This window comes from Mytilus edulis, chromosome 1 (assembly GCF_963676685.1).
Source record: "Mytilus edulis chromosome 1, xbMytEdul2.2, whole genome shotgun sequence".
In the NCBI taxonomy this organism is placed as follows: Eukaryota; Metazoa; Mollusca; class Bivalvia; order Mytilida; family Mytilidae; genus Mytilus; species Mytilus edulis.
The window spans coordinates 97,707,807-97,719,363 of NC_092344.1; positions in this window are offsets into that span (position 1 = coordinate 97,707,807).

Here is an 11,557-nt window from a genome sequence, read left to right on the forward strand (position 1 = left end):
TAAAAAACAAAAGCAAATAAAACATCATACATGTCACCAAAATACATTCATTATTGGTATTTTATATTTCTGTAATTTTGTGTGTAGTAAATAAAGGCTGTACTCGTTTATGTAACCATTCCAAAGCAACTGTGTCGTTTTCTTCTTTCAGATATGGCGACACCTTCTCCCAAACCTCTCCATGGTTATTGTTCATCCATGTGATCTGCAGTATATGAAATACCATTGTAATAGAATAAAGGAAAGGGAAAATTGTTTTTGTCTCAATGTAACCATCTGAGACGTTAGTTTAACAGAACAGTGTCTAATGAGTCACCAGCTTTCAGAGTTTAACATTATTTCGTGCAAATGTATCAGAGTATAACGGACTTTTCAAAATATTATAAAAAAAATATCGTTGAATTACAAACAAACTCTTGTAAGTTTGTACATAACAGGAATGACTCTAGAGAGAATCCTATTAATGTTGATATAATGTGACATCAAATTAAAACAAAAATAGTTTCCTGGCAACAATCTGTCATCAAATTAGTGTTTCGGTAATAAAATGAACACTATACATTTGGTGCGTCAGAAGTGTTTATCTGATATTTACTACTTTTTATCATAAAAGAATACAGTCGCCATCATGAATTGACTAATGACATAATTTATATACTGTAACTTCTCGTTCGGGTGGTACTTATCGAAATTGACTTTTATTCGGTTTTAGTTGCCTTTTCATTCTTTGTTTTCCAGATTTTCATATCTGATTATTTCATTTTCTACCTTTTATTTACTTCTAATTGAACATTATAAACATTTTAAATAGAAGAAATTTTATCATTTTTGTAATAAAATCTTGAATTAAAGGATGTTTTCACAACATTTTTTTATCTCATCACATCCTATACATACCAATCGAAGACACAATAGAACTATACTAACCTGTTGATCACTTAGTAAGCTGGACATGATCAAATGGGGTTCATATGGAACAAAAGTTATTGTGTCAAATTCCAAAAAGTCACACTTGGAGAAGTTGTTCTAAACTATACATATAAACTCTATATTTGAATTAAATGAAAACAAGATATCAGTATATTCTTTTTCTTTATGTCAATGTTTTCGTTAACTCGATATAAAAGTAGTATTCGAAAATAATTCCATTTCGTATTTCGTCTTTTATACAACCGCTATTTGCTTCGAAGGCATTGCAAGGTTTAATTAGGGTTTCTTTGGTTATGAATGCTTACCATTGAAACACTTCCATCTTTTTTTTCTCGAAATACTATATTAATGTGAGTTCCATTATGGTTATATCTTGCCTGTTCGGTTTCAAAAAATCATAGTGATTACGATTTTATAGAGATTGAAATTATAACACGATGATGACTGAAGTACCATATTTTTGACATTTTTACCTGTTATGTGTATCAGTTTTGTTCACACATAGATGTCAATATAAGGGAATAAGATGCTACTGTCATACAAGTGAGAGATTTAGCTAGTTATAAAACCAGGTTTAAACCGCCATTTTCTGCATAAGTAAATGCCTGTACAAAGTCAGGAATATGACAGTTGCTATCCATTCGTTTGATGTGTTTGAGCTTTTGATATTGCCATTTGATTATGGATTTTCCCTTTTGAATTTTCCTCGGAGTTCAGTATTTTTGTGATGTTACTGTTTACTTGTTCAGTGTATTTTTTTCTTCTTTTGAAAACATCGAAGCTCTTCCAATAATAAGTCTCTTATTTCTTCATTGTTGTACAGTTGTGCAATATAAAGTTTGAACTATATTAATATGTAGCCATTTGATCCCTTTATATTTCTAAATATTTTATTTTCCTAACGTATATGCAGAAAAGCGAATGAGACGTCTTGATAATGGCTCAATATTTTTCTGCATGAAATATTTATAAACCTGCTATAGATATGTTAAAACTTTCATTTTTTTTAAATATTAAAGACAAGGTTACCGGTATGAAGCCAGATATTTGTACCAGTCTGTATCAATATGTTCCAGTTGATATGTTATGTGTTTCTGGGTTGGTGCAAGTGATAATTTTGTACACTTGTCTTTCCTATCTGTTAATTTCCAGTCTACACCATCATTTTCGGCAGCCAAATTCGTGCAAATTTCAAAAAAGTTTGACTGGAGTTCTTGTATGGTTTTGAAGAAAGACTGAATGTTCCGTAAGTTTGAAGCAGATGAGCGTATTATATTGTGTTAGCCGTGGCAGAAAGAAATGACGATAATTTGAAAGTTGAAATAGTTTCTCATCCATGTTTTAAACTTCAAGCACTTTATCATTCTGGTTACATTACACAATATTTGCTTAAACCGGAGAAAAAAATCTGAACCTTGGAATCAGAAATTTAAGATCACGATATTGTTCATACTAATTTTATATTGGCCATTGACAACGATTTAATGGTGAACAAAAATATTCCCCGCGACAACACTACTTGATAAACAGACTCTTAACTTCCTAATGATTCTAAGTTTAAAATTTTCTACTTGGAAACTTAAGTATAAACTCATTGATTTCTGTTGAAACTCAGCTGTCATACAATCACAACAAGGTCAAGGCAAATCTAACGCAATATTCAGTAGCAACATAACTATTGGAGATGCCATATCAGCTGCTAGTCAATATAACAGCTGACCTTAAAATCTCTGAGAAGCAGGCATCAATGTCATAAGTAAAAAGTAAAAACACAAAAATACTGAACTCCGAGGAAAATTCAAAAAGGAAAATCAAAAATCAAAAGGCAAAATCAAAAGTCCAAACACATCAAACGAATGGATAACAACTGTCATATTCCTGACTTGGTACAGGCATTTTCTAATGTAGAAAATGGTGGATTGAACCTGGTTTTATAGCTAGCTAAACCTCTCACTTGTATGACAGTCGCATCAAATTCCATTACATTGTCAACGATGCATGAACAAAACAAACATACTCAAAGAGTAAAAATGTCAAAAATAGGGGTACAACAGTCAATATTGTGTTATCATCTTAATATCACTACATAAACAACAAATGTAACAAAGTAGCACAAAAAGGCATACATCAAATTTAACATTCTCATTTTGCTTTTCTTATACGGCTGAATTTATCTATGTAAAGTCTACCCATAAATGAAAGAAGGTTTTCATTACTGGTGTAAAATTGCGCGTTTGAAATTCGCACAGGTAGACATAAAAATAATTTTGTCGTATGACGGCATACATGTAAAGTAGATATAACAAAAAACAGACTTACAGTAAAAATAATAAATAAAATAATGGTGTGGTTCAAAGTATGACGGGACACATAAGTACAGTTTCACGTCAAATGCGGCTGAATTTATCTATGTAAAGTCTCCCCATAAATGATAGAAGGTTTTTATTACTGGTGTAAAATTGCGCGTTTGAAATTCGCACAGGTAGACATAAAAATAATTTTGTCGTATGACGGCATACATAAATGCAGACTCACGTAAAGTAGATATAACAAAAACCAGATTTAACAGTAAAAGTAATAATAATAAATAAAATAATGGTGTGGTTCAAAGTATGACGGGATACATAAGTACAGTTTCACGTCAAATGTATATCATAAAAAACAGACTAAACAGAAAAAGTAGTCTTATTGAATAAAATAGTTTAGTCATTCATAGTATGTCAAGATCCTTAAGTAAAAGTAATATCAATAAATGAAATAATTTTGCCGTTCAAAGTATGTGGTTTTACGTAACCACAGAGTCACTTCAAATGAATATCTAAAAAAGACATATAAAAGAATACTATAATACGTAATTAAGATACTAACAAACGTCAGTACGCAAAATCTATACTTCAAGACCATCTTGTATTATTTGTGAAGTTGATACGGAATATTTATCAACAAGTTCTGGGTATCTTCCGATGAACTTTTAAAAAGTAAAAAAAGTAATAGACACAAATTAGGATTATATACTGCATACGCATACTGCTGCAAATATACTTAGAAAAGACTTCAACACTCTACAGATTTCCACAGAAGAAAACCCAAATTCTGATAAATTGTCTCTTCCTTCTTCAATTCAGTCTACGCCTTTGTCTTTATTGAAATTCATTCCATGGTTACTGTATGATACTGCAAACAGCCATGTCTATTCCGAGGTAATGGCACCAGAGAAATTGCGCAAATGCTATGCAATTGTTGAGTCAATAGTGTTCCTGTTGCAAAAAACAGTTTTACTTCTTTTCATTTAGAAAACCCATAATAATTTTTTTAAATATAATAACGAATTCCTGGAAACTGTCAAATCATACTGCTACCTTGGCATGACACTGCAGCACACAGGAAATCTAAATCTGTGCAGCTCATTGCTTGTTGAAAAGGGTAGAAAAGCACTTTTTAAAATAAAAAAAACAATTGGACTAAATAACCAATGCAAGCTATTAGAAAAATTATTTGACTCCCTAGTTGTGCCTATTGCTCTATACGGTAGTGAAGTATGGGGAATAGGCAAACAACACAGGGATTCAGATCCCTTTGAACACTTGCAGTTTAAATTTATTAAAGAAATTCTAGGAATACATTGTAAAGCATCAAATGCTGCATGTTTAGCCGAGCTAAATAGATTGCCTTTATATACCAGAATAGAATTTTCAGCAATAAAATATTGGCTTCATATACTTGAATCAAATAATTCACTTGCCCTAAAAATATATAAAGCAACTGAAAAAAATAACTCTTGGATAATAAATATGAAAAATCTCATTTCAAGACTTGGTTTTCATTTTATTAATCTAAATCCTATTGATATTAAGATGTATTTAAAACACATTCAAGAGAGAATCAATGATATAGCCTTCCAAAAGCAAGAGACTGACATCAATCAAAATAAAAAAATGAACTTTTTTAATATACTTTATAAACCAAATAAAAGACCCTCGTATGTTGATCAATGCAAATCCAAAAGTGATAGATCAACATTATGTAAATTGAGGTTAAGTGCTCATACTTTATCTATTGAAAGAGGGCGATATCTAAAAATACCAAAGCAGAATAGGTTATGTCTTTGCTGTAACAATGGAGACATTGAAAATGAACTTCACTTTCTTTTAAAATGTTCCTCCTATAAATATGTGAGAGATAACCTTATTAAAAAATTAAATAATGTTCTATTGAACAACAAATTTTCTTCCTTATCATATAACTTACTTATATCAATTCTAAATAGTAATTCCCAAACAATATTAAAAATTGTTGTCAACTATTTGAATGAATGCTTGTTGGTGAGAAACTCATTATTAAAAGGTACTTGATTTTTGTAATAATGTATATGCTTCTCATTTATTTTTTATATATTTCTCTCATAATTATCCACTGTCACTCCTTCATTGTATATATATGTTATTGTAGTTAGTCTTTAATTTGTTGCCATAACCATTTATTGTCAATGTGTTAGTGCTAATAAAGTTATCTTATCTTATCTTATCTTTAGGATTGGCTTTAGAAATGTAAACCAAGTTTGGGTCAAAACGCTTTAATGAAACTTTGAATTCCAATGGATTTTGTGCTTCGCATAGTGAAGTGCGACGCTATCTAACAAGTATTGCAAACCATGAAATTGAGCGAATTCAAGATGGTGTGTTCTTCCCTATAACGTTTTCCAGGTTGAAAATGGTGGGGGGTCTTGTTAAAAAAGTGCTGGTAACGTTGATTTGAATACAGAAACATAGATGTAAAAAAAAACACCTTTCATTCAATGGCACGGGCAGTTTTCAAGTCAGTAATGCAAAAGACTCTATTGAACCGGTTAAGATAAAACGTGGTAATTAGAGATCGTTGACACTGAACGAGGATGCCATGCCCATTATGAATTGTGTCAAGACCTTGTCTGTACTTGTAAAGGAAAAAATCAATGTGCTCAAAAGAATGCATTTGCTTTGAACAGAACCTTTATTGTATAGACCTGTATCCATTCCTGGCAGGTCAAATGTGTAGAAACTATTAATACACGTCTTGTGATGGTTGATGGAAATGGAGATGATAGAAGCAGCAATCATAGTAAAAAACACAGCAGCAACGAGTCTATAAAAAAGACAGAAGTATCCGCAAATTCAATTTGAGGTCCTATTTGGCAGTAGTGTTCTTTTGCTTCTAGATCGATACCCCACCCAATTTGCTAGTTTAATATTTTTGAAGTATTGTTATTCATTAGTCATTACACTTGCTTTTTACCTTAAATTGATATTAATTATAAGCTTACGGGACTCTAAACATGTTATGAGTTAAAAACTGGATTTTTGAAGCTTTGTTTATAAAACGTCGTTTTTTGAAAATTGTTGATAACAAATATTAAGGATTAAGGTTTATGTTTGAGAACAAACATTATCAAAGCCAAAACAGTATGGTTTGTATTGCTGTAGAGATTAGAATTAAAAAAAAATCAAAATTGAAACCCTTAAACATTTCAGCAGATTTGAAAAGATGACCTTTAACCTCAAGTAAAAAAAAAAATAGGATCATATCAGGTCCTTGCGACAGACATAGTGTAATAGTACAAGGTTTCCTCTATCGAATGATGTATTATATAAGTGTGTGTTCGGTGGGGAGATTAAACTAAAAAAATATACCTTCAGTCACCGCACTAGTATGCAACTAAAGTAATACGAATAGTGAAGTCAGTTGTTTATCGAGCCTGTAAATTTTGATACATTCAAGGTAAACTTATCGATCCGTGAAATACACTTTTTCTTTAAAAAAAACCAGGTAGGCAAATTGAATTTCGAGGAGTAGTTTTATTGGTAAACATATTGATTTTGTTATCAATAGATTACTTGAAAACCCAACTTAATATTACTTGTATTACTATGCGCCAATGAAAATTCATGGTCCTACATTCTTTCGATACTTTTATTTAGGCATTGCACAATTTCATGTTTTTTCTGTAACTGTTAATGACGTCTTCATACTAAATCCATTGGATGGTTGAAGTGTAGTGATTGATATTTTAGTCTAAGATACATTATTGTTCTATAAGTTGTTGTTGGCTTTGGTCTAGTTTACAGTAACTTCGAGTTCGCTCGGATCTGTACGTAGTGTCTTTTTGTTGTTGGGATGTACAAGTACCCGGTCATATCCACTCTATTTTTTTGTTAGATGTATTTCTATTAGAATCAATCTGATGTGTTAATCATTTTTCAGTCGACTTGTATAGTTCGTGATAATTGTGTTACACTGTTACACAACTGTGTTAAGTTAGGGGGAGGATTGGGATCCCGCTAACATGTTAAACCCCGCCACATTCTGTATGTATGTGCCTGTAAATCAGTGGTTGTCGTTTGTTGATGTGTTACACATTTGTTTTTCGTTAATTTATGTACATACATTAGGCCGTTAGTTTTCTCGTTTGAATTGTTTTACATTCACGGTGGGTATGGTTGTCCTGCGAGAGAACGTTCTGTGCTGGTGATTCGGTCCTGACGGGTGCTGGTGATCAATGAAAAAATGTAAACAAAGACGAAAATGATGATTTTTGACGTTTTCACTCATAAAAAATGGAAGAAAACAGTTGAGATTTTCAATTTTGTTTCTTATGGGTTCATATGTAAACCATTAAAAAGTTGACTCTCTAAACTGTTTCAGTAAGCGTAACACAAAAATGCTCATTTTCAGAAAATCTAGCACTGAAAAAATAAAACAAAAATGCTCATAGAGTCCGTTTTCTACACCGCAATCCACACGACAAAACTATTTTGTGAAAAAAACATTGCAATTTATTAAAATTTAGCATTTTCTCAATTTATTCATGTCCTGATACTGTGCTAGTGGGTCCTGTCATTGTGCTGGTGGGTCCTGATACGGTGCTGGTGATTTCGGATAAGAAATTGGTCATATTTGAAACAAATGTTACAAAATCAATAAAATTTGGCAGATGATTGTTGTCAATAGGATCTATGACTCCTATTTTAGCTCTTGTGCATCCATTTGGCTGTTTAATGTGTGTTTTCAAATGATCGTAACTTGTATAACATAATTACATAAAAGGGCAACATCTGTCGTCCAATATCTGATAACAATATATAGTATCTAAAATGAGAATAGTTTTATTAAGATATTAAATGCCCCTTACATTGATGCTTCAACAATGACCAAAACCCATGCCGCATAGACATGTTTGTTAGCGCTCCGCATACCTCTCCCCACTTCCACCCAACCAACCCTCCTCATTTCCTCCTTCATTGTTACAGTGGTGTACCAACACAACAATTTATCACATAAAATAATAACACAAAGACACAAATTATTGAACAACGAATGCTCGCAGATACTGAAAGCTAGTTCAAAGCCGCATGTTCAACTAATAGATTAACCATGTTCTCATATACAAAAATCCTAATAGTGTCGATTAAAAAAGTCTTAAAACTTTTAAGTTCACATTTTAATGTTTGATGAAGCAGAACTTTAAAAGTGTGCAGTGAATCTTGTGCTCACAATAGTTATTGTCATTATTATATTTACATAAGACTTATAAAGGAATTAAGAAGTTACACATGTACCAAGAAATATTTTACAGTTCAATTTAATGATCATGAATGGAAGGAAATGGTACGGAAGTTTACATAGGACAAAAAGAAATTGATAGTATTTTTTGGCGAAAGACTTCTTTGCATTATATAGTACAGCTCTTCTATAAAAGCATGAAAAAAAAACTTTGATTGACTTGCTTGCTATGTTTGCTTGGATGTTTTCAAACAATAGGTAGGTGGAGTTTCAATACATACTGGGATTTGCTTGGACAAATACAAACTGACAGGAATTGAAGTTAATGTTTATTGTCCAAACAAATTCTAGTATATAGTAAACAGACTACTTACCTGTTGTTTACAAACATCCAAACAATCATAGCAAGCAATTTTATCAATGGTTTGCTTTGCATATATTAATAGAAGAGCTGTAAATTCTAAAAAAAAATTCTTGTTGTCGTAGATGGTTAAATCCTCAACAAAATCTCAATAACTTTGTTGGAACGAATAAAGGTTTTAAATCAAATTTTCGTGGACTTTTTAGCTTCCATCCTTACGAGGCATGTTAGCTGTTCGTATGCTGTTGCACCTGACGCACGGAAACTTTCACATTTCCATCTTCTTTTCTGAAATATTTTACCCAGCTCATACTTGACAGGATTGTTATCCTAGTAAAAGGTGTAACCAATGAATTGAACACAAGTTGAAAATTCTACAATACTATATAATCCATTTTATGTGTCAATTTGTTCGAAAAAAGTCGAAAAGAAGAGAGTTTTTTTTAATGTCATGATTATCTGTCGCTTTCTAGATCTATGCTTAGCATTTGTTTCAGATGACATGGACTCCTCACCCTGGTGATCCTGCTGCCTTTCATAACTTTATCCGTATACATATATTAATAGATAAACAAAAGGCTGCAACTGGTATTTTTGTATTTAAAATGATTCGTTGTAACGAGAATATTTGTGGTGAATGGAAACCTTGAGGGTAAAAATCTTAAATTGCTTATAAATGTTGCTGGACCCAGTTTCGTTATCTGATCTGAATTTTCTGAAATGTGCAAGGTAGATAGACATTGGCTTTTTGATTTTTTTTACTCGGTAAGTTTTGTCCTAATTGCTTGAACTTTTGCAATATTAAAGCCGATTTCAATGAGTGTGTAGACAAAGGGAATATCTTTGGTTATCTTGCTTGCTGAACAGAAAAGTCATTGTTAGATTATGTAAACTACCCTACTTTAAGAGTAGACTAGTCCGATAAATGACACATCTTTCTGTCTGTAGGACCAGGCTACTTCGAAAGGAGGGTAGTATACATTACCTAACAATGACTTCACGGTTTAGCTAACAAGCAAGCTAACCAAAAATATTACCTTTGCCTACATACTCAATGGAATCGGCTGTAACTAAAAACTCTAATACATTTTAACAGACAGTGGTCATGTTTGTTGATGAATATTGTTTTTCCTAGATTCACTCTTGAAAAGTCATTTGGTAACATTTGGTCAAGTAATTTCAGAAAAGATCTTTTTGTAATTGCGGACGCCAAGACAATACATGAACCTCACACGACCCCTCGACACAGGTGAGCTTAGATATGATCTTATAGCGATTCGGGTTGATAACCAATTGAAACTAGGCCAGTTTTTTGTGTGTGTAGATTTGTATTGTTTTAAACTGTTATGACCGTTTAAAGTTAAATGTAGGTGTTTAATCTAGGAATTTATTTTTTAAACTTATATACTTGTTTTATACTCAATTGGTAGTATGAAGCTACGAGATATTTTAATTTTTGAAATTGACATATTCTAGTCTGCCCTTTCATAAAATATTGATTTTTTTTTAGTGTTCTATCGAACTTTCGAAAAAAATACCTGATAACCGTTCAGACAAAAAAATTATGTTGCAAAAATCTTACAGATACAGCAAGTGATTCTTGATAGCTATAGGATACATTTTTCTTTTAAAATACAACTTTTAAATCTTACGGGAAACTATTCCAAGCTTAAAACTTTCACTGTAACCTCGTTCTAACTTATCCCCCACCCCACCCCCCAAAAAAACCCAACCCAAACAAACATACCCGCAATACTATTGTCATTCTTATAGTCAGCACTTTAAAATTGTTCACAAACAAATGTGTTTCAAGCTGCTAAAGACATATGATTCAAACGCTCAGAAAGTCCTTTGTTCTATATGTTTGCTCTCCATTTTTATGCAAAACCTTTTACATTTTTATTTTATGGGTTATTGTTGAAGGTTAACACATACTTCCTTTGGTTTCTTATGGAAATTTGTCCATTGACAACAAACATACCACATCATCTACTTTATATAAGTATTGTATAAATTACAACGTATTTTGGTGAACTTGCAAAATGATCGTAATCACGAAAATCGTAAACATATTTTTTTTTTATTTTAAAAGGGGGAAAGAAGGGTTCCATTAACAGGCAAATAAATAAGATTACAGTTAATTTAAAAAAAATAAAAAATAGGGGTATTTTTTTCTCTCATAATAACAGTAAACAGATTCACAACAATGTCAATTCCAAGAAAGTTGACAACAGTTAATTAGTCAATAACAGTACAGCATCAATGATCTTGAATATATGCCACTTTTAACTACAATATAAAGGCACAGAACCAGGACATTGGAGCACAGAACCAGGACCGTTTTTCTTATCACCAACACAGCGTCAGGACAATTCCGTTTAACGAACTGGCACGACTTTTGCAATATAATATTGTTGTAATATACTTTGCATGGTACTTATGACGCATCAGAGAAAAATTAAGCAACAAAACAGTCGTTTTATTGCCGTTCTGATACAATGTAAACAAACCCACCAGCACAGAATCAGGACCCACCAGCACCTGACAGGACCAAATCACCAGCACAGAACGTTCTCTCGCAGGACAACCATACCCACCGTGACATTTGTGATTTCGAGGCCTTTTTTATGGCTGCGATATGGGCTTTGCTCATTGTTGAAGGCCGTACTGTGAACCTATAGCTGTTAATTTCTGTGCCATCTGGTCTCTTGTGGAGAGTTGTCTCATTGG